The sequence below is a fragment of the Lutra lutra genome, chromosome 13 (assembly GCF_902655055.1).
Source record: "Lutra lutra chromosome 13, mLutLut1.2, whole genome shotgun sequence".
NCBI classification, from domain to species: domain Eukaryota; kingdom Metazoa; phylum Chordata; class Mammalia; order Carnivora; family Mustelidae; genus Lutra; species Lutra lutra.
Window position 1 is genome coordinate 68,386,174 of NC_062290.1, and position 19,904 is coordinate 68,406,077.

Consider the following 19,904-nt stretch of genomic DNA (forward strand, 5'->3'; position numbering starts at 1 on the left):
GTCAGTCAGTGAGGAACAGGAGCAGAGGGCGTAGTGCAAACAGAAGCAGCCACAGAGGATGAATGTGAGACTCCAGAACAATGAGAAGCCAAAAACTAGCCAGGATGGGGCTCCTCAAGTCCAAGTCAAGGCATAAGGAAAACCTGTGGAGATTCAGTTAACAAATAGTTATTAAGCCACACTCATCACTGGCGAAAAACCGAGTCAAGTTCAAGGATGCCTCTTACAATGGAGGAAAAAGCTACCAAAAGTCTTATTTCAAAGAGCCCTGAATGCCAAGCTAAAAATCATTATGGTAGCAGATCCTCAAAGTCTTTTGACATTTGTTCAGAACCCCAGCACTTTACACAGTATTTGAAAAAATATCTGCTGAAGAAATGAATACCAGTTTCATGGTACTTTCTGCGTATTAACACATTTTTCTAATCATTTATCTTCCTCTTCCCTCCCTCTTCCACACCCCACCCCAGCTAAGATAAACCACCACCTCCATCCCAAAGTCCTGCATCTGGAAGTAGAGAAGGATCCTCAGGTCAATCTAAACTCTAGTTTGGGTCTTCACATACTCACTGCCTTTCCAAGGAAAGCTGCTGCTTCCCTCAGTGTTGCTTTTATGTCAAACTTGGATCATCTAAACACCAGATGTAATTGATTTCAAACTGCCACCCCCTTGGGGACTTGATTCTTCAAGAAAACAAGCTTGGTTTGACCCTTGGCAAAAGCAATTATTCCCAACCTGGCATCCCACAGGAATTTTGCAAAGCAAGTGTAAATAGGGATATGAAACTTCTTTGCGGCATCTTTCCTCCTCTTTTGGCCCCCCTCCTCCAAGTCTAAAACCTCTTGTTCCTTTTTATCCCTTCTTCTTCCTTCTGGTCCCAATCTGTTGTGATCTCTGTAACAACAAATTCAGGACAATGCTTCAGAAAGCTAATTGTCTTGCCCACCTACCCCCAGTGAGAGTCTTCTGCGGTATTTAGGAATATCCTTATCTGGTTAGTCCAGTTCTCATCCTCTCATAGGGACCGGCACTCCTTTCCACATAATTGCTTAATAGGACTACAGCGTGAGTATGAGAAGCAAAACCTACACCCATAATGGAGATATATCCAGGCCTGAGAGTCCAAATGAATATTTTATCTCCGAGAGATCCTCCAAATGGTGAAGTGGAGACAAGAACGATATCTCACTAAATAATATTCGTTCTATTGAAATGTATTGAGATGAACCAACTCCCCCTTCCTTTGCATTTCAGATGAGAATGCCTTTTTGGATCTATGATTCACATCCTCCTCCATTAACACAGATAAATAGGCAATTCCAACAGCTTTCTTGCCTGTACTTTCCTCTCTTCCCATCACCTTTCTGTGTCACCTTCACACTCATCAGGAATACTCGTAGGCATTCCCTGGGCGTCTTCTCTCTACCTCACGAAACCCACATGATCTGTTACACTAATGTTGAGGAGGCCCTGCAGGATGTATCTCTGAGCAGCCACAATCAAAGAATCATCCTTTTCCTAAATACAGACCTAGAGTTGGAGGATGTAAACATGAAAAGGGCTCTTTAAAAGTCATGCGCTTCCTCCGCTTTCATTTTATAAGAACGTAAATCCTGGAAAAGGAGGTCACATGGCTCCTTAGTGGATTTCTGAAATTATATGTAGAATATAATTATACGTAATTATACATAAAATTTGAAATGTACATGACTATGTATATTTTTTCTGAAGAGAATCCATTGTTTTCATTATATGCTCAAAATCGTTAAAAATCCTCTCCCAATAAATGATTGGTTATATATGTAAAAATTTTTTTCTGGGAAATGTCCCACACTAAATACCAGTTATGATAAAACATCTGGACTTCAAGACTAGCCAGATAAAATGCTTTGGCTTCCAAATGCTTCTTGGAAGTTGGATTTGGCATAGAAAATGCTGTAGTTTTAAACAAATACACACACATACATACACACACATACACACACACACAGAATGAAAAACAGATCTTATGCATAAAAGGTTATTTTGTTATTTTTTAAGTATTTAAATTCTATATTACTTGGTGAATTATCTCATTCTTGTCTTAAAAATTAATTAATGTGCAAATCAAAGTATTTGACAGTGAGATGTCACAAATTAAAGCATTTTCACAAATCACAGCTGCCTCAAAAAAGAGAAATGAAATTGAATGGAACCAGAATTGTTTGTTCTACAAAAACTAAGCTGGGGGGCGCCTGGGTGGCTCAGTGGGTTAAAGCCTCTGCCTTCAGCTCAGGTCATGATCCCAGGGTCCTGGGATGGAGCCCCGCATCGGGCTCTCTACTCAGCGGGGAGCCTGCTTCCTCCTCTCTCTCTGCCTGCCTCTCTGCCTACTTGTGATCTCTGTCTGTCAAATAAATAAATAAAATATTAAAAAAAAAAAACTAAGCTGGCCTAAATTGACTATGGGCTAACATTTTTCAATCTCTATCATAAACCTAACCTTAACTATTATAACTCATAATTAACTATTATAACTCACATCCCTCTATTTCTAATGCTTTTCTACAATTATGCCATCATTCTAATTTGTCTTTTAGAATACAGCAAGGAAACATTAGTTTCCTGTTGTCTTTGTTTGACTCATTCAAGTCAGCTTTTATTGAACCCCTTTCGCATCAAGGGGGTTGAATTAAAGACTGGGGAGAATGAATCAAAGACGTTCTCAAGGAGAAGCATACACTCAAGAGGAATACAAACAAATGTTAACTATAACAAAAGAATTCAATTAAATACATGGCATGAACACTGCAGTGATCCAATCTTACGGGAGTAAAAAAGAAGGGGATAATTTTCACTCTGTTGGCAGGGAGGAGGGAATCCAGCTTACGAAAGGGATGGCATTCAAATCAGTTCTTAAAGTTAAGTTTTCAAAATGGAAACAGACAGGACTTCAAAGTTTATTTTGTTCCAGGACCCATGTGTGATGCACCTGCAATTTGCTGTCAGCATGAATCCTTTGCTTTCCTACAGTTTATCATCTCAACGGAGAGCAGAGTAACTGAAACTCTATCTGAAAGCAATTTTACATATGAGATTTTCATTCTCTGGCCTTAAATACCTCCAAAATGTACCATTCTAATAGCATGTACGCTGGTCACCTATCCAGGAAACTATTTTGGGGTTAAAATAACCAGATGAAAAGGAGAATCACTCTTTGCCTTTTGCTACTATTTCTTTTGTCAAAACTGGGTATTTTGACAAAGTCCTTACCTGGATATTGGTAAATGCATGGAAATTGATCCACCCTCAGCTTCACTACCTAACAAACTCCATGAGCAGGCTCCTTAACCTGTCTATACCTCAGTCTCCCCCTCTGTAAAATGAAGATAATAATAATACCTACCCTCACGTTGTTCTCATGACAATGAACCGAATCATCATGTAAAATGCCTAAATCAACATTCAGCACCCAGTAAATCAACAATAAATGAAACTGCTTCTAACCGAGCAGAAATACTTTTACTTTCTAAGAGTTGATTTCTAATTTGCTATCATAATTTAATTTTTTACAAAGCAGACTTTGAAACTGTAATTACTTTCAAAGAAAGATGCCTTAAGAAACGGCTAAATTTGATTCCTAGACAGTAATAGCAATAACAGAGAAATAGCTTATTTCAAAAGATCCACAACATAATTAAGGATAGAACAAGCAGGAACTGTATTGTACTACAACCAAAAAAAAAAAAAAAAAAATCCTCCCATGTTAGAATTGACAGCTAAACTAATGGTTCTCCTTCCTTTGTCTTTTGTTCCTTAGATTTTTATGGCCAAATACTCTGCCCTTCCATTCTATATGTATTACACAGGAAAACACTTTGATAGCATAGACTTACTCACAAATACCTGACTGAAGCAATAGTAAAATTTTCATTTTAAACCAAGAAAAGTATTCGAGTTGAGTAAATTTTATTGTCTGTTCTTTCCATGGTGTCGCAATCCCCTGTGCAACCTATGTCCCAAGCTGAAGAGAATTTGGTTGGCTCACTCCCAACAAACAAGGGAAATACGATACAGGCTGTAGAGTCTGATAAGGTCTCCAGCAGATGAATGTACCATAAACATAACAAGCATCCTCAAAAGTCCTCTGCTTACAGCAGCTGAAATTGTTCCCACCTCAACGTTTAGTGTGGGCATTAAAGTACTCTGGGACTCACTGGCTGGGTTCAAATCTTAGTTTTGCCAACTCACAAGACGTGTGACCAGGGACAAGTTAGCTAACCTCTCAGTCTCTTCATTTGTAAAACAGGAATAATAAATGGGCTTGCTGTAGAGATTAAATTGGTTAGAATTTGAAAAGCATTTGGACTAGTGCTTGGTACAGAGTGCTATATAGTGTCTATTAAATAAACATTGCAATAACGTTGGCATTTATGATTATTTCCACATGCAGATATGAAGAGGGTCTCCGTTTTTTTTATGTAGGCCCTCTCCCAGACCAGTTAAATAAAACAAATTTTCAGAAAGATCATTTAAAAGCTGATGCCAAAGTAACAGCCATAAAGAGCATTTTACTTGCATTATTTAATACCCAGACAGTAAATGAAAATGTATTTGGATTTGAGACTATTTTAGAAATACAAAACCACATGTCTACTGGTAATTTCTAGATTCCAAAATGTTCATAATTAAAGAGTCTAAGGTAATGTCACTTAATTACAAGCTAAAAACTGAAATAGCAAAACTATTGACAATTCTCAATCACTATGAGCCTAGCATAAGTCACTTGGTTGATGGGAGGTCAGATCCCTAAACAAATTTTTTTGATGGAAAAATATTCCAACTTCTCTCCATATAAGGTAAATACTACTGAAGATAATAAAAAGCTGTGTTGCTGAGTTTCATTCATTTTTAATAATGTAAGCATTGGACTTCCTAGAGCAGAGGTTGAAAACAACCAAGCCCTAACCACCCTTTTTCAATCCTAGACTGACCATAGTCTTACATGAACTGTAAATATCCCCTAAGTAAAAAACGTGTCCATTATAGGCCTCTATTTAGATGTAAATTAAAATATTTAGGAGAGTTGGGATTTCAAAAGCTCATGAGGACAGGAGACACACGTATCACAGGTGGCCCCTTCAAAATCAGGTTATGTTATTCTGGAACATGAGACTTGTCCTTGCAAGGGAATTACTCTGACTAGAATTGCAATTCTTGTCCCTTAAATGGATTGTGGTTATCATTAAGCCTAGTCACTCTGATTCTACTGCTGTTTGTTTTTGTTTTTTCCAAGTAGATACCAATTTGCTCTGCATATCCAATATTTTTTTTTAAAGATTTTATTTATTTATTTGACAGATAGATCACAAGCAGGCAGAGAGGCAGGCAGAGAGAGAGGAGGAAGCAGGCTCCCCGCTGAGCAGGGAGCCCAATGCAGGGCTCGATCCCAGGACCCTGGGATCATGACTTGAGCTGAAGGCAGAGATGGTTAAACCAGGCTCCCCGCATATCCAATATATTTTTTTTAACTCTATCATGAATTATTTGCTTTATAGGAGCAGTTGGGGAACAGGCTGACAATGAAAACTTTGTACTTGAAAATTATTATTCTATCTGAAGAGGTTCTACTCCAAAACATTCTTCACGTTTCACACTTTCTTTGATATGGGAGAAGTGTCTCAAGGGAATGATTCAAACAGCAGAAAGCCTCCATTATTTTTGTGGTAGGGATGAGGGAAAATGGGCTGAAATAAAAGGGGAGATGAGAAATGAAGCACTTTGTTAGTTAGGGTTTAAGTTCTGTCTGAAAAGAAGATCAAAACTTATGTTTGGGTCCCAAACTATTGTTAAAAGAACCAGTAAGACTGCCTTTGAACTTGGAAAATGCTGTAAGGTACTGGGCGGGGGGGGGGGGGGGGGGGGGGGGTGCAGGTGGGGCCTTAAAAAGTGACTTGCTGATTTTCATCACCAGGGAAATGTTTTATAATAACAAATTTGTCCTCTTTTACGTTAATGTATATACCACTCACTTTGTGAAGTGTCACTGAATAATAGTTTGGGGCTTTAAAAGGTGATGGTATCTACGCTGCAAAAGATAAGGGCCAATTACTTCCAGAGCCTGATGCTTCTCTCTCTCTCCATCTCTCTCTCTCTCACACACACACATACACGCATACGCACACCTTGTTTATTTCCTTCCATAAGATTAAGTGCTGAAAAACAGACACCTACACACATCCATGGCACTGGCCCACGCCAAGAACCTTCTCATGTAACAAGGGTCTGGGAATCGGAAAACATTCTGATTAAAAAAACAAAAAACAAACAAAAAAAACGGCCTTTTCGCCTGATCCCCCAGACTTCCTCCCAATCTCCAACCACCCGTCTTCACCGGATCTTAGTCGGAACCCAAAAGCGATAGCCCCTTGTGAAGCCCGGTCCCCCCTCCAACCACAGGGTCGATTCCCAGGCCTTTCGGACAGGAGGCGCTGCGGGCCAGTCCCCCGGGGTCACCGGCAGCCGGAGCCCAGCCTTCCCCCATCCCCACCCGGCCCAGCCCCGCGGCGGAGCTTCGAGTTCTGCGCCGCCCGCCGGGGTTACTCCCGGTCATTCCGCGGCACCGGCTTGCCCCAGCTTCCCCATCCGTGCCCGGCCTGAGGCCGCCCCAGGAGACTAAACGGCAAAGGGCAGGAAGGATGGGGGGGGGGGGGGGGTAGGGGAACCGGCATCTCAGCTCCAGGTCTCCGCAGGCTCTTCTTCCAAGTCTTTTGTTTTTAAAAGGAACAAAACGCGTCCCCTCGCTGCGCGAGGGACACCAGCTGGGTGAGCGCACGGGGACCAGACGCAGGACCCCAAGTCAGACAAAGCCCCCGAGGCCTCAAGTGATCAACAGCGCTACAGACCCCGTTTGGGACACCACCCAGTAGAGTTCTTGGGGAACAAGGACGCGCCTCTCCAATCCGGGGGCGGACGGGGCGGATTCCCAGGTCAGACCCCGACTCAGACCAGCTCCTTAAAGAACGCACTGGGGACTCAGTGCTGGCATTCGTCCCGGTGGGCGCCGGCCGACCCCCAGCCAGAGGGGTTTCCAGCCGGCTCAGGCTCTTCGAACAAAGGGAAGCGCTCGGAGCTGGGGCTGCCCCTTTCCGCTCCCCCACCCCCACCCCGTGCATCAGCGCCCCCAGTAAGACCAGAATCCACCCCCCCCCCACACACACACACACAATTGCACTGAGCCCGCGGTACGGCTCCCGGGTCTCCACGCCCAGAGATGCTTCCCCGGCCCCACCGCCGGGTGAGCCCCGAACGCAGCAGCGCTAGCGTCTCTGGGTCGCTGGAGCTCGTCCTAGGACGTCCTCTCAATTTACACCGCCCCCGCCCCACTTGCGCTGCAAGAGGTGGGGGTTCGGACTAGTCCCCAAAACCCAGCGCTTCCTAGAGCCTCCTCGGCCCCGAAACAAAACAATAACGCCCAAGTCACTGGAGAACCTCTTACCTGTTTTCCACTTTTGTGCGTGCGTCTTTTTCCCCCACCCCTTGAAAAACCCTTCCGGAGAAGGGGAAAAGGAAAAAAATAAAATAAAATAAAATTTTAAAGGGGGGAAAAGAGCAAAACGGCCCCGAGAAATTGGCTCTGGCTGCGCCGGTCCTGCGGCGCCCCCTGCCCTGCCCACCTGCTCCCGAGGAGAGAGGTGTCGGCTGGGCTCGGCGGGGTAATTCTGCCCCACTCACTCTCCCTCAGAATTACCGGGGTTTTGCCGCGACTAGTTCCTTTTATAGATTCGGCTGCGCTGAGCGCCAGGGTTACTATCGGTCAAAGTCTGTTCTCTCCCTCCTTCCCCGCCCCCTTCCCCGGCCTCTGTTTATGTAGTTCAGTCACTCAGCAGAAAGCACGTGGAGCCGCGCTCCGCCCCTTAAACGGGCGACGTCCTGCTGCTCCCAGCAGGGCTGGGGGCGGAGGGCAGGAAGTGGGGGGCGCTGCTGGCCTAGCGGGTCCAGGCTGGGTGCCCCCTGCCCTGCCCGAGCCTGCCCGCCTAGGAAAAGCGGGAAACCTGGGGCTTGGGGCTGAGTCAGAGACTGTCTCCTCCACGTTTCCTTCGGCCAGGCCAATAGCATGAGTGGAAATCGCTTCCTCTAAACTCCTGCTTTCAGCATTTTTTTTTCTTTTGTTACTTTACCCAATCGGAGGGATTGAGGGCCAAAACCCCTCAGGACACCAACCCTTTAGCCTTCCATTTCAAATGCCCAGGGTGTGGGGGAGGACGGACAGCCTCCGGATAATTAGCAGTTTTTGTTTTCCACCCCAAACCCTGACTTTGGTATTCAATAGGAGATTTATTTATTGCCTTTGGGATTCCCAGCCTGGGCCTCCCAGGTCTGTGGAAGGGACAATGAAAAGCCTCTTCCTCCTTCTCTTTGCAAACTGGGGGGAGGTGGGAGGCCACAAAAAAATGGCACAGTGAACCAGTCCCCTTTATATTTTCATTATATTGGTCGGAGCCCCAGTGATAAATACACAGAGCCTGTGTTTTGGCTTCTATAGATTTGCAAAGTGCAGCTTAGAAAATCACAGTTGTGAAATTATATAGCCATTCCAGTTCTCCAGCTTCCTCCTCTGGCTTGGCCACGACAGTCAGCCCCAGACCGCCCACTTTTGAGGGACAGAGCCAGAAGTACAAACGGAGGCCCACATACTTTGTCTAAATATTTAAGTCATAAATCAAGCCAACAAACTGTAAGATAAAGGTCTCCTACCTTGACAAAGATGTATTTGAAGCAACCTGGAAGGGCAGGTTCACATTAGGACTCCTCATAGTCTGACCTGACTTTTGGCAAGAAAGTGGTACAGTGGGACGGTGGGCCCCCAAAGCCCTGCTCTTCCCACCTCCAGCTTTGTCATATTCCAGGAGAATTTCGACTGTGTGCATGTGGACCCTAGCTGCACAAGGTCCCTCCACATTACACCACACTACACCACTGTCAAGGCCACAACCTGGGCAGGTGCACACATCAGTGGTTCTGATGATACTCAGGACAGATGTGGTGAGGAGACCCATGCAAGCTCCAGAAGTGCACTTAGAGGCCTTAGGGCAAGGAATTCTGGGTAGTCATAATGCTGGTGGCATGGCCCCTTGGCCATGTGGATGGCTCACCCTTAGGAAGGGTTGAAATTTGAGGAGGGCCAGAGTCAAGCCTTCTGAAGCCTGGGGTGAGCATCTTGCCTTGGCACAAAGGATAACCCTGGCCGACAGACTGGGTTCTGAGTCAAATGTGGCCAAACCCCATGATGTACAAATTTCTGTCTCCATTCCTTCATCTGTAAAAGAAAGAGACTATGTATGCTCTCCCTGCTTCACAGGGATTTTCTGAAAGTGAATTTTGTTCATTTGACCTCCTTGGAAGAATGACACCGTAAACAAAGAGGGTGTTATTAGCTGATTTTTAGTGTCATTTTCAGATACCAGTCATGGCCTATAAAGTTTTTCCCATGCCAAACCATTAAACTCCAGGTCTTGCCAAGAGTTAAAAGTAAACTCTCTGGCCCTCTAGATACAAAGGAAATCTCCTGGAGGAGCTGATACCATGATTCCAAGCATGATCAGGGAATTGAATAGGTGTCCCAGACTCTCCATCCCCTGCCTTATCACCCACCCTCCACCCACCTGTCACAGTGCTTAAAATCCTACCACCAAGGGATCCCTGGGTGGTTCAGTCAGTTAAGCCACTCCCTTTGGCTCAGGTCATCATCCCAGGGTCCTGGGATGGAGTCCCACGTCGGGATAGGCCTCTCTCTCTCTGCCTCTGCCTGCCACTCTGCCTGCTTGTGCTCGCGTGCTCTCTCTCTCTCTCTCTGACAAATAAATAAATACATATAAAGTCTTTTTTTAAATAAATCCCACCACCAAAATCATGGTTTTTGGAATTTTGAAGGCTATGGTTCCCAAGAAAACACCTATTAAAGTAATCCCTCAGAATGTGCCACTGGAGAATGAGTGACTGTAAATTCTGTACAAGACAAAGATAGGATTCCAGAGAAAAGACATGAGCCAAGAAGAATAAAAGCCCCAGAGAGAGGATAGCCATTGATTTGAAATTAAAATTAAAAGTTTATGGCTCCAACACCAAATATGACCTTTTTTTTTTTTTTTTTTTTTTTTTGAGAGGGAGGTAGGGGTTGGGGAGGGGCAAAAGGAGAGGGAGAGAATCTCATGGAGGCTTTACACCCAATGCCAAGCCTGACCTGGGCTTGATCTCACAACCCTGAGATCATGACAAGAGCCAAAATCAAGAGTCAGACGCTTAACTGACTGAACCACCCAGGTGGCCCCATGACCATTTTTAACTAAGTGCTAGCAATCTGTGGTGTCAAGAATCTGCTCACCTCTGCAACGAACACATGAACACACATGTAATCGTTGAAACATGTTTATTAGTCTTGATGATTTCAACCAATAAAGGAGCCCAAGCCCCTGAAGAGGCTAAGTGACTTAGCGAGGTGACCCAAGGACTTACGTCTGAAGATACCAAGCCCATACTTTGCAAGTGTGACGGGTTCATGTGACAAAAATACTGAATTCCAAAAGTTGGAGTATAAGGGGATGTGTCTCTTGAGAAAGTGTCAGTGCGAATGCACTCCCTTGAGTAGCATGGATCTGTTCCTGAGTATGCCGTAGTGAGCTTTTCTCCAACTCTTTTGATTCCTGCTAACACCAACACCAAAAATCCCAAGTCCCCATATCAGGTGACCTTTTCCAAACATTAAGTAGGAAGGCCCTTCTTTGTTGCTGTTGCTCTAGAGAAGCTGATTCTGTAAACGTAGCCCAGGTCGCTGGAAGTTCTATTCTGAGATCACCCTGGTGTCTCTTCTAATTACAGACTTGCTGCCCTTCAGGCAGCTGTGGCCTTGGGGACCCCGCTAGAGGTCATGGAACTTCAGAAAAGCTCCGTTTTATCACTCCATTGAGATTTTTAAATTAGGGATTGCCTAAAAGGCTTTGTTTGGATATTGCTTTGTTAGATAATATCTATTAAGTGGTCTGCATAAATGTACAGATACACATTGTTTAAAACATAAATGATTTTCACTACACATGTATTTTTGGTTGGTACGCACACTCTTTGGTTTCCTTTGGAAACTGAAAAAATAGAGTATTCCAGGAAGTCAATGAAGAATAAAAAAGAAAGTATTCTAAAAAATAAAATAGCTTTTCAAGCTTAATGTGTTACAATTAAGACCTAATAGCTGGATTTTTTGAGAACTCCTGGAGAATGTGAGGTGCCTCAAAATTAAGGGTAAAAAAAAAATAGGTAATTCTTTTCCTCATATAAGAAGGAATAAAAGGACTTACCATTCATATTTGAGTCAGTTTAATTCCAACACATGGCTGGACACAAATCATCAAGCAATCAATATTCAAATTAAAAATATATAAGGAATACTATTATCTATGGAGTAAACCAGGAAACACACAGGCTCTGAATACGTACAAATTCAATTTAATTGGGCCAATGCAATCAGTTGCCTTCTGTATTAATGTGATTCCTACTGACATGTAAGCAACATTCAAAACCATTATTGCTGGGGCGCCTGGGTGGCTCAGTGGGTTAAAGCCTCTGCCTTCGGCTCAGGTCATGATCCCAGGGTCCTGGGATTGAGCCCTGCATCGGGCTCTCTGCTCGGCAGGGAGCCTGCTTCCTCCTCTCTCTCTCTCTGCCTGCCTCTCTGCTTACTTGTAATCTCTGTCTGTCAAATAAATAAATAAAATCTTTTTTTTTTTTTAAGATTTTATTTATTTATTTGACAGAGAGAAATCACAAGTAAGCAGAGAGGCAGGCAGAGAGAGAGGAGGAAGCAGGCTCCCTGCTGAGCAGAAAGCCCGATGCGGGGCTTGAACCCAGGACCTGGGATCATGACCTGAGCCGAAGGCAGTGGCTTAACCCACTGAGCCACCCAGGCGCCCCAATAAATAAAATCTTTAAAAAAAAAAAAAAACAAAACCATTATTGCTTCTGGACTTGAGTAAGATGTTTGTTCTGCTTGTCATTGGGATCAGCAAGTTAGCCTGAATTATAGACAGATATAATATATCCCCTGAATTACTAGTTGATCAATGACTTATAATTCTTTTTAAAAGCCATCCTGCCAGGGGAGCCTGGGTGGTTCAGTGGGTTAAGGTGGGTTAAAGCCTCTGCCTTCGGCTCAGGTCATGGTCTCAGGGTCCTGGGATCGAGCCCCGCATCGGGCTCTCTGCTCAACGGGGAGCCTGCTTCCCCCTCTCTCTCTGCCTGCCTCTCTGCCTACTTGTGATCTCTCTCTGTCAAATAAATAAATAAAATCTTAAAAAAAAAAAAAGCCATCCTTCCAATATACCACCCTTTAAGGACTCCTTCTCTTAATAGCCAAATTCCTTCTCTTAATAGCCAAATTTCATCTCTGCTCCTTCCCTTTTATCAAAACTCTCCGGCCCACTTCAGGCCAACTCCTGCTGCCACCACTGAGTGTGTTCTGTCCAAACTCATTCATGATCTCCTTAAAAAGAAAAAGAGAGGCATATGTGTTGTCTTTTTTAAGATTACAAAATAGTTTCAATGTAGAAAAATAGAAAAATATCTCAAACACAGAATGACAGCTTCACTAGTAATGCCGATGACCTCTTTTAAGTCCTTAGGCTACCTGATCTCTGGTACTTGACACTTTTAACCACACCTTCCTTCCTGAAACTAGTTCTTTTCTTGTATTTCATGAATCTGGTTTTCTTTCGACTCTCCTGTCTCTTTAGCTGCTCTTTTTCTGACTCCTCTTTCCTTATAGAGATGTCTCCCATTACTGGTTTTCTCCTTTTAGTTCTACATGCTCCACTCCCATGGCTTCACGTAAACCGCATATCTCTAGCTCCCTTCTCTTTGCTCAGCTCCCAGACTGTGCTCCATATCGCACAGCAGAGCATCCCACAGGACCAGCCGCGCGCTAGAGTCAGCTCAGTCCTGCTCAGAAGAGCGGTCTGTGTATATTCCTCTCAACTCTTCGATGAGTGACTTCCATGGAGCTAGCTTAAAACTCGGCCAACGGTGAGAATATTTACATCATTGGAAATTGGATATAATCAGGGCTTTCTTTTTATTTTCCTTTCCCTTTCCATTTCTGTTTTTGGAAAGGAGGTTGTTAACACTTACTAGCACAACACTGAACAGGACACTTTTCAAGTAAACCCCCAAAGCAATTTTCTTATCTTCCCTTTAACTTGCCCTTCTCCATCTGCATTTTTTTTTGCATTTTATTTTTAATGTCATTTAATGACATCATCATCCACTCAGTGACTATGGGAAATCATAGTCATACTTGCTTAACTTTCTATCTTTCTCTCTCTGTCTCCATCTTTCTCTTATCATTCTAAAAACCACCAAAGTCAGGTCACCTGGACTCCCTAAGTATGTCTTAAATCTGTCCTTTCTCCATTGCCCTGCCAAAGTCCAAGCCAAAGGCCCCGGGGCTTCTGTGTTGTAGTAACCTCCAAACTGCTATTCCTGCCTTTAGTTTCTTCCCCTTCCTATTTATCTTCCCTGCTACAATGGAGTTATTTTTGCTTGGGGAGGAAAAAAGCTAAGAAAACCAGCAGAAAAACAAAAACTGTCTAATCATATCTCCTCCCCATCCCCACCCAAAGTTTCCTAGTTCTCCACTGCTTACAAAGAAAAAATGCCTTCAATTCCTTAAGAAAGCCAACAAAGGCCTCTGCAAACGTGACATCTGAAAGCCTTTGAAGCCTAATTGTAGTCCTGGCTTCCTCCTCCATTCCCCAGCCCCCATCCCTATCTCACCTCTACCCAACCCCCATTCCACAAACTTTCCCAGTCTCTGCCCCAGTAGCTTCCCCATGTTGGGAAACCCTACTCATCTGTGCCCCTAATCCTCCTGGGGCAGAGTACATACTGGAGAATGTGGGTGGGGTTACACAACTAACTCCGTTGTGCTATGCTTCTAGAAACAGGACGCCAAAGGGACAGAGGAGAGAAAGGGTACAGAAACCACTTCCTTTATTAGATGGAAAGGTGTGGGACACAGGGTGTATGAAAGAGAAGGAGAGAGAATTATTAAAGACAGATATTTTTTAAGTACCCAAATTAGTGGGCAAATAATACCATCAGCTCAGAGCCATTTGTAAGTGTAACAACAGATTCAAAGGGTAGACAGTGCCTTTAAGCTTGGAAAGAAAATAATTGGACTCTGGGGATTAAAAGAAATCAAGCATTTATCATAACAGAAGTGATGTATGTGCATTCTTCTCTCCTTATTCAGTGTGTTGTTTTGTTTTTTTTCCCTCTCAGTGTGCTTTTTTGACACCTGTTAAGAATTCATATTCCTGGCTGTGATTTCTGGGAGGGAGGACTGGTTTCATTTCTTAGCCAGGAACTTTTCTTCTCTCTGATATATCAGTAAGAGAGTAAGTCATTAAAAACAAAGAAATCCTAGAAAATTCCAGATTCCCCTTTTCTCTTAAGCCCCTAGAGACGCAAGCCTCTCTTTTTCCCCTTCAGCATTTTGAGGACAATTCCTTGAGGAATGGTTTTTCCCTTTGTTGACCCCTCGGTGGCCTTGTATTGGTTTGACCTATCCTTGCACCGGTACCCTCCAGGGCTTCTGAAATTATCTAGATGGCATGAATATTTTTGTCTCCTCAAAGACAAAGGTATCATGTTGTGACCATGCCATGGGAGCAGGGCTTGATGTCCCTTCTTTGTGGTCACGCTTGTAGTAAGGGATGTTGTACAGTGAAATCCAAGCAATTTCTTAGCTGGTTACTTGCTCCAGAAACCTACACGTGCAGAATCACTCACAAGTTGTAAAGTAGTGGGAAATGAGCTTCATTCCCAAAGGCTTGGGGCTTCCAACAGAGCTGACCCTAAAACTGGTTTCTTTTTGATTGACTCCATTAGCCAACAGAGCTCAGCAGGAAACTCCCACATCTGTCTACTTCCTGCTGGGCACAGGCTGTCCTGGACACACACTGGAATGAGAAAAGAAAGCTAAATTGAGGGCCTAGTCCTAAGATATTTAACGAATTAAAATCAGAGATTAAGGGAAGAGGGAAATGGTATAGACATGAAGATCCTAAAACCGAGGGTGCTAGTGACCTGTGAATTGGCCCAACATTCTGACAGGCAACTTAGCAACATGTATTCAGAGGGTTTGACCCACCAATTTTACTGGAAGGAATTTATTCTAAGGAAATATCAACAAATATGGTCAAAGACTTATGTTCAAACTGTTTGTCCCTATGTTATTTGCAAGAGTGAACATTTTAAAAATATGTAATTATTAAACGGCATGAAAATTCTACAATCAACTCCGGTAAACTCACATGATACAATTCTATGTAGTCTTAAAAATAAAAATAATGTTTTCAAAGAGAGTCATGTGGGAAATGGCTCACGACAGACATTAACTGGAAAAAAAAGCAAAGCTACAGTTATGTGTATATTTTACTTATATCTGGTAAAAATAATTAGTAATATATTCATAGGCTTTTTAGTTGAGTGTATGTACACAGAAAAGAATGGAAAGAGTCCCACATAAAGTGAACAGTTCTTTTCTGCGGATGATAGTTTTAGGAGCGATATTTTTCACATATGTCTTATTTTTTATGAAATTTCTATGATGAACATACACTATTTTTTAGCTAAGAAAAATGGCACTAAGAGGAGAGTTTGTAGATAAGTGGTGGGAGGATATAGTTTACAACCACAGAAAGGCAAACCATAAATTACCACATGGAAACAGTAAACCCTAAAATATTTTAGAATAACACATGCACGGTAATGAAGAACAGAAAGGAATATGGAGAGATGAAAATGATTAGGACAGCTAGAACCTTTTGGTGAGTAGATTTATGAACTGTTTAAAAAAAAAAGTGAGAGGATTTTAAATTAATCCAAGGGATCCACTGCTAAGTGAATATTCCTTATTGTATGACATATCTGTGTGTCCTCAGGCAAGTTACTTCACCTCTCTGTGCCTTGGTTTCCTCAGCTAGTAAATGGAAGTAATAGTAGAATGTGCCCTGTGAGGTTGCTGCGGGTGTTAGATGAGTTCGTGCATGTAAAGTACTTGCCCTGGGCCTGGCATATGGAAGTTCAATAAATGACAGCAGTTGGATTATTATTACCATTTTTATTGTTACTATTGTTATTATCATCCCCCAAAACAGTATAATCATTCTTCGGTGCTTAATAATGACTTCATAAATAGGACTCTTTTTCAAAATTCTAATTTGTAGGTTTCTTAAATTGATACTTTCAGTTGGATTCACTAGTATAAACCACCTCACCAGGTTGGGGTTCCAATATGGTCAGATCTCCTTTTAATCTTTAATTACTCAAACCCCACTTGCCTATTAGAAGGATGTCCAAAGTCTCCTTCTTGAGATTTCCTTCCTGAGAACTGCCTAAAAGCCTTCAGGGCTTCCAAAGAGATCTAGAGAGGCTAATCAGGCTGTAATTTTTAGCAACCAATTGTTTTGTTGCTAACACACAACAGAGGTACTACTGAAGTCCCATGTACCCTGCCCACTGCTGGAATTATGTCCATGCTGGTCCTGATCTCCAAACAGCCTTCAGCGGCACCTGCTTTTGGACTCCCAAAGTTCATGCATGTTAGTTTTCATCAGAAGGTGCACACTGTTGGCCCATGGCTACAGGCAGCCCTCTGACACACAGCTGGTGCCAAAATGTGTTTGTGCTTTATTTGAAGTAGTTCATAAGACAGAAAATGTGACACAAAAATCTTGATTTCTTGGCTTCTTTTCAAAAGGTGGAAGATCTGACCATATGTGGCCCATGCCCACACAGCAACAATTGGCTGATGCTGAGAAAAAAGGTTCTCATTGGAAGGAACATGCTGTTTTCACTTTGCTCCAGTCCCCACTAATCCCTGTCTTCTTAAACAGCAAGACTTATTACGCTACACCACTGGCCCAGCCCCTTTAGGCTTCTGAGTTTGCAGCCTGTTGGCCTAAAAGTTCCTGGGGGAGGTGTGGTGGTACAGGAAAGACTAAGTACCTTGTATACCCCAGGAGGGGGTCAGGAGAGGTGGCTGAGCATGTGAGTGGGGTAGGCAGTGAATTACCTAAATCTTGGTGAAATTAAACCTAGCTGGAAGTCCTTTTACCACATAGTTCTCATGTCTGCATCAATAACAGGAATCACATCTTTCCTTCCAGATGGTACCCTAGACTTTCTGCTTTCACCAGTTTGATTTTTTTTTTAAGATTTTATTTTTATTTATTTGACAGACAGAGATCACAAGTAGGCAGAGAGGCAGGCAGAGAGAGAGGAGGAAGCAGGCTCCCTGCTGAGCAGAGAGTCCGATGCGGGGCTTGATCCCAGGACCCTGAGATCATGACCTGAGCCGAAGGCAGAGGCTTTAACCCACTGAGCCACCCAGGTGCCCCTCACCAGTTTGATTTTTTAAGGCACACTCTTACAACTGTGACCAAACACAACTTGAGACACAAAACAATAAAAGGCTTTACCACCTCTAATGAAAGCAACCCCACTTCCTCAAAATCTCACCCTTCACTACTATCAAAGGCCTAGAAAAGTCAGCAGAGAAGAGTCAGAGAGGTCAGAAACAACACTCTCTTTTGGTAATGAAAAATGCCACCAAAGAACATGTCCATACCCAGAAGAGCCCAAAGTTTGGTCCGAGCCACTTTGTTTATTGAATTAAACCCTGGAGATAAACAAAGAAGCAAGATGAAAAGGAGTCAGCGCTCCACTGGGGGTGGTCAGCAAGGCAAAGCTGGAGAAGAAACAAAGGAGAAAAACATGTGAGCAGCTGGAGAGACATTCCCAAATGAGCGTGTTGGGGAAGAGTTCTGAATGAGCTAAGATTCAAGGAGATAATGACAATTATTTCTTCAGGGATTTGTCTGTCACCTTCTATTTCTGTGAAATGGCCAGTGTGTCATATAAAATATGACACAACGAGAACTACATTTGCAGCTTCACACTCTTCATTTTCTTAAAACCATGCAAAGGCAAACAGAAATGTGAGACTGTGAGACTTCAAGGAAAACTGTAGAGTCATAGTAATCTGATTCTAAAAACAGATGCTTGACAAGAAGTTATATTTAAATCAACCATCAATCTATCAGGACATAGTTTCTAAATTTAGTAATAGATAACCTTTCCATTTTATCCTCCCAATCAACATATGCATAGAATCACACCTTGTACTAAACAAGGTACATTATTTGGGTTTTAACCATATAAGCATCCTGAGGTTATGTTCCTTTAGTCCAAGAATTACAGCTCCTAAGAAACGAGGGAGAGTGTTGGTAACTCACACTTACTGAAGGGTGAAAAGTTAAACAGTGGAAATAACACTGTTGGTCTCAGCAGTCCTAGATGCAGCTAGATGCCCTCATTATAGTGTATGCAGTACAGCATATGTGGTATACAATATAGACAGACTAAACTTTTGTGGAGTCCTTGATATTTGAACACATCTGTTTGACTTGGGACAATTTTATCATGGTCTAAAACTCAAACCTTCAAACTTTGCATGAGTTTTTGTAAAAATTAAAATGAATGTTTAAACTAGATAAGTTAATACATGCTCCTAGTCAAATGTTCACACAATAACAAAGATGTAAAGATGAAAAGACTACAAAGGTACAAAAAGGAAAGTGAGGCTCACCACAAGCCCATGACCCAGAGATGATTTCTATGTCCCTAGTGTACATTCTTCCAGATTTTTTTTCTATGAATACATATTTGGACAAAACTAGTTCATGCCATAGACACAATTTGTAAACTATTATTTTCACCACATAATAAATTATGGACATTTGCCCATGTAAAAAGTGTAGATTTACATCATTTTAAATGGATGTATGATCTCCCACTGTACATATGTATCATAACTTGAAATCAAATCCTCACAGACATATAGTTTCCATTTCTTTTTTATAATCATAAAAAATGCAGCCATGAACATCCTTGTACTATCTTTGCACACGTGCCAAAGGTTCCTTAGAATATTTTTGCAAAAGTGGGATTGGTAATAGAATAGATATACTTTGCATTTTGGTACAAATGACTAAATTATCCTCCATAAATTTGGCACCAATGTATATTCTCATGAATGGGGACGAGAATGCCTAGGATTTTTTTCTTATTATTATCATAGAGGAAAACGTGCTTTTTTTCCTTTTGGTACACAGTTTTATGAATCTTAACACATATATAGATTTGTGTTACCATTACCATAATCAGCACAGTTTCATCTCCCCCAAATTTCCCCTGTTCTGTTTCTTTATAAGCATACCTCCCCAGCATCTAAACCCTTGGCAACCCCTAAACTATTCTCTGTCCCTATAATTTTTTGTCTTTTCAAAAAATATCACAAAATTGGAGGCCCACAATACGAAACCTTCTGAAATTGGCTTCTTTCACTCGGCATACAATGCTTTGAGATTTGTCCAAGCTGTAGCACGTATCAATAGTTCCAGGTTTTGTTTTTGTTTTTGTTTTGCCAAGTAGGAGTTCATTATATGGGTGTGCTACAGTTTGTTGGTCCATTGAAGGGCAGTTTTCCCCAGTTTTTTCAGTTATGAACAGAGCTGCTATAAATAGTCACATACAGTTTTTGTATGTGTGAATACAAGTTTTCATCTCTCTAGCATAAATATCCAGGAGTCGGATCGCTGGGTCATGTGGCAAGTGTATGGTTAAGTTTAGGAAAACCTGCCACACTGTTTTCCAGAGGGGCTGTTCCATGTTGCCTTCTCACGAACGGCATGTATGAGATTCAAACTGCTCCGCATCCTCACCAGCAGTTGGTGCTGTCAGGATTGATTTTAGCCTTCCCAGTAGGTGTACACTGGTATAAGTATGTCTCATTTTTCACCCTTTTATCAAA

The 19,904-nt window shown here is 42.5% G+C and overlaps 1 protein-coding gene across 3 annotated transcripts in view; it reads right to left on the reverse strand.

Annotated features, from left to right (window-relative positions):
• The window catches only part of ABCA1 (ATP binding cassette subfamily A member 1), a 128,537-nt gene extending 120,741 nt beyond the window's left edge, over positions 1–7,796 (reverse strand). For 2 of the 3 annotated variants that reach the window (XM_047701039.1, XM_047701042.1), the window contains exon 1: positions 7,479–7,724. The gene's annotated coding sequence lies outside the window, so the exon portion shown is untranslated. The other variant, XM_047701041.1, reaches the window with a different exon arrangement.
• Between the last annotated feature and the right edge of the window lie 12,108 nt (positions 7,797–19,904).